Source organism: Frieseomelitta varia, unplaced genomic scaffold, assembly GCF_011392965.1.
Source record: "Frieseomelitta varia isolate USP_RPSP 00005682 unplaced genomic scaffold, Fvar_1.2 scaffold_1011, whole genome shotgun sequence".
NCBI lineage: Eukaryota > Metazoa > Arthropoda > Insecta > Hymenoptera > Apidae > Frieseomelitta > Frieseomelitta varia.
In genome coordinates, this window is record NW_025108653.1 from 68,845 (window position 1) to 72,845 (window position 4,001).

A 4,001-nucleotide genomic window follows, 5' to 3' on the forward strand; every position below is an offset into this window, starting at 1 on the left:
AAAAAAAAAAGAAAAAAAAATTCCAGCCTAAAGAAACAACCATTTAGAATTGTTCTACCGAGAAGCGACGATCTTGATGCTTGCCCCATGGGCAAATGAAAATCTAATGTCTGACAGGCACGTCACGGAGAGTGAGCGCCGATCACGTAAGAGAAGGAAACTGGCCGCGACAAATCGAATTATCCTGGCCTGGTTATGGGGGCGGGGAGGGGGAGGGTAGGGAGGTTACAAGGAAGAACACGTAAACAGAGCCGATCGTTAACGCCGGTTATGGAACTTCCTGGTTTCGCAGCCATTAGGCTCGTCGTTGCAGTTCCCTCGACTTCGCTCTACTTTATCGCGAAATCGTAAACGTATTAATAAATAATAAAGGAAGCGTTCCATCGCCTGGCTCGGCGAGGTTACGGCTCCGACCATTCTGCCACCGTTTTGCCTCCTTTAGTTTTCTGTCGGCGTTTGCAACGAGCTGTTGCGATGCTTGTCAATGATAGTACGTTAAGTGGTGGTCATCAGCAGGGGAGCGTTAATTTCTTAGAATCGTTAAGGAACGAGCGAGAATTTGTCGTGATTAAACCGCAATTTTTTTTTTGGGGGGGGGGGGGGGGAGGGGTTCACAATTACAATTATTGTAATTTACTAGATATTACAGCGAGTGTTGTATATTTTTATTTACTGCTCAGTTTGCGGACTAAAATTTTCCAGGAATGTGTAAAAACTCGCGGCCTATCTGGTCATTGTATCGTAAATAGTTCAATTCTGGATAATTTTTTTTAAAAATAATCTAGTGTTAAAAATATAAGTTGATTTTTAGAAAAACCAAAATATATGAGAAATTGTCGATACCTTGGCACATAAATTTTGTGTATATTAGAATTCGTTGATACTGCACGATTTAAAGAACAAAAAAATAAGAACTTAATACATACAGCGTAGAAATAAAAAGAAAGTGGGAAGGAACAGAAGTTTAAAGATAGAAGGGGGGAAGAAAAGAGGTAAGACACTTGGTGGAGACACAGTGTGAAAATGAAGAGGAAAGAATAAAGGGTGGAAAGAAGGTTGAGAAAGGGAGAAAAGAGAAAGAGAAATAGTAAGAAAGTAAGGGAGGACAGTAAAGAATAATGAATCAGTAGGCAAGAAAGAGACGAGAAGAAAAGACAAAAGAAAAATATAAAAAGAATGAAAAGAAAGGGAGGAGGAGAAAGAGAGAAAAAGACGCAGAGAATAGTGAGAATGAAGGAAAGACGAGGGAATCTTTAGCACCTCTGGCTCCTACAGAATATCTGATATGACTTTCTTTTTGTTTAGCCCTTGGCGTTACATATTGTTTCAAACGTGTATTTGTACTTTTTATTTCAATATTGCCGTAGCAGTATTGAAATAATAAATATATTATAACAATAATTTATAGCAAAAGTATTGTAAATAATAATAATAATTTTATTTGTACATGTACTATGGTATAATATAGTAATATATGAAGTATATTACTATATTATATACTATACTAGTATAATAGTAAATATGTCATCATAGCATTGCAATATTTTGTAATATTAATTGCACACGTATAATAACAATAATTTATAGTAGAAGTATTGTAAATAATAATAATAATTTTATTTGTACATGTACTATGGTATAATATAGTAATATATGAAGTATATTACTATATTATATACTATACTAGTATAATAGTAAATATGTCATCATAGCATTGCAATATTTTGTATTGCACACGTATAATAACAATAATTTATAGTAGAAGTATTGTAAATAATAATGATAATTTTATTAGTACATGTACTATGATATAATACAGTAATATATGAAGTATATTACTATATTATATACTATACTAGTACAATAGTAAATATGTTATTATAATATTACAATATTTTGTAATATTAATTGCACACGTATAATAATAATTTATAGTAGAAGTATTGTAAATAATAATAATAATTTTATTAGTACATGTACTATGATATAATATAATAATATATGAAGTATATTACTATATTATATACTATACTAGTACAATAGTAAATATGTCATCATAGTATTACAATATTTTGTAATATTAATTGCAGACGTATAATAACAATAATTTATAGTAGAAGTATTGTAAATAATAATAATAATTTTATTAGTACATGTACTATGATATAACATGGCAATATATGAAGTATATTACTATATTATACACTATATACTAGTATAATAGTAAATATGTCATCATACACATACGATATTACAAAATATTGTCATATTACAATATTTTGTAATATTAATTGCACACGTATAATGTATATTTTATATTTTATACTTTATATTTCAAGTAGCACATTAGTAGAATAAGTAGCCAGCATCGTATCAGAACGTCGAATTCCTCTTTTTCTTCTCCTCGTTCTCCTTTTTTTTCCCCGGCGTCTATTTTTTTCAAATGGAGAGTTGATCGTTCGTAAAACTTGGTTGAAAGGTATTAAAAGATGAAACGGTCGATCGGCGCTCTGGAAGCTGCGTCGTGTCAACGACGAGAATTTACGACGTCCGTTAATGGAACGATCTCGCAGTTCGATTTCAATGGGCTTGGAATACGGACGGACACGGGATTGAAGTCCTTTTCATTCGGAAATAATGACAAAACGTCATCAATATTCGCTATCAACTGCCCGCAGTTCGATATACTATACGTGTGTACATTTCTTTCGATCGGGCACGAGCGACACGATTGAGCACCGTGTTCATTCTTTCGACGATATAAAAATCATTATTCTAAATTGCAATCGACTTTACTCGATCCGATTTGTACTTGGAACTCACGGGGTTTTCATATATTTTAAATTAAAAATTCGATGGAAAGGGCATTGAAAAATGCCCTGTTGATATTTGGCATTACTATACATATTGTGTACATTTTGTAGGGAATTTGAAGGTATATAAATGCACGTGATATTTGGAAAAATATCAAAAATCTCTAAAGCAGAGCGTTTATTATACTTTTTTGGTAACTTATATTTTTAGTAACGTTTAATAATATCTTTGTGGTTGATATTATTTAGTTTATTTTATTATACTTTTTAGTAACTTATATTTTTAATAATGTGGTTGATATTATTTAATAATGTCTATCAACTTTTATTTAATAATGTTTAATGATTTTCATTAATAACATTATTAAATTGTAATGCTGCTCTTTAAACTGATACTGCAATTATTAATTCTAATTACTAGATGTGATATTAATGTTACTAAATATTGTACATTATACCATTCTGTTAGTAATAATAATAGCAATGTTTAATATTTTGAGGTTATCGTGAAAAATATAAATTTGCATAAAAATCCTACTGATATTTACGAAATTGAATTGACACAAGCGAAAATCTGAATAGAAAATATCATCCACCTTGAATATTTTTACATATTATGTGCATTTAAATGCAGTTTCGAGCTTCTCACATGTGCATAGAAATGATCTTCGGTCCAGCTGTTGCTTTTAATTTTCGAAAAACAATTTATTCCTTCTTCGCCTGGGAATCCTAATCTCCAACCAGAGGCGTTGTTCGCTCCGCGAAATAATTAACGTCGAATGATCGTTTCCTCTTTATTAGCTCGTAAATGTTTTAAATTCCAGTGAAAAGAAAAAAATAAAATCGCCGGGCTTCGTGCTTCTCTTATCGTCGCTTATAATGCAGGTCGATTTAACGATCAGGCCGCCAGTCGTTTCTGATCAGTCGTAGTTGAAATTAATATCTTGGCTTCTCGTGCTTTGCGTTATCGAATCGGACGTTAGGGTTGCGTGTTAGATATTTAGAATTGATCGAAGCAGTTCTTGAATCGAATGCCGTCGGCTGTAGAAAAGTCAGGTTAAACGTACAGAGGTGATGTTGGATCTTTTTATTTGACACGATGTGCTAAGAAAAGTAGCAACATACATCTCTTTTCAAAACTCAAGTTCACCAGGGAAGATGTGTCTTTATTTTTTTTTTTTTTTTTTT

General features: G+C 31.8%; 1 protein-coding gene across 22 annotated transcripts in view; it reads left to right on the forward strand.

The window, feature by feature from the left end:
- LOC122533726 (basement membrane-specific heparan sulfate proteoglycan core protein) overlaps positions 1-4,001 on the forward strand; it is a 112,524-nt gene that overhangs the window by 27,771 nt on the left and 80,752 nt on the right. The gene's annotated exons all lie outside the window — the stretch shown is intronic.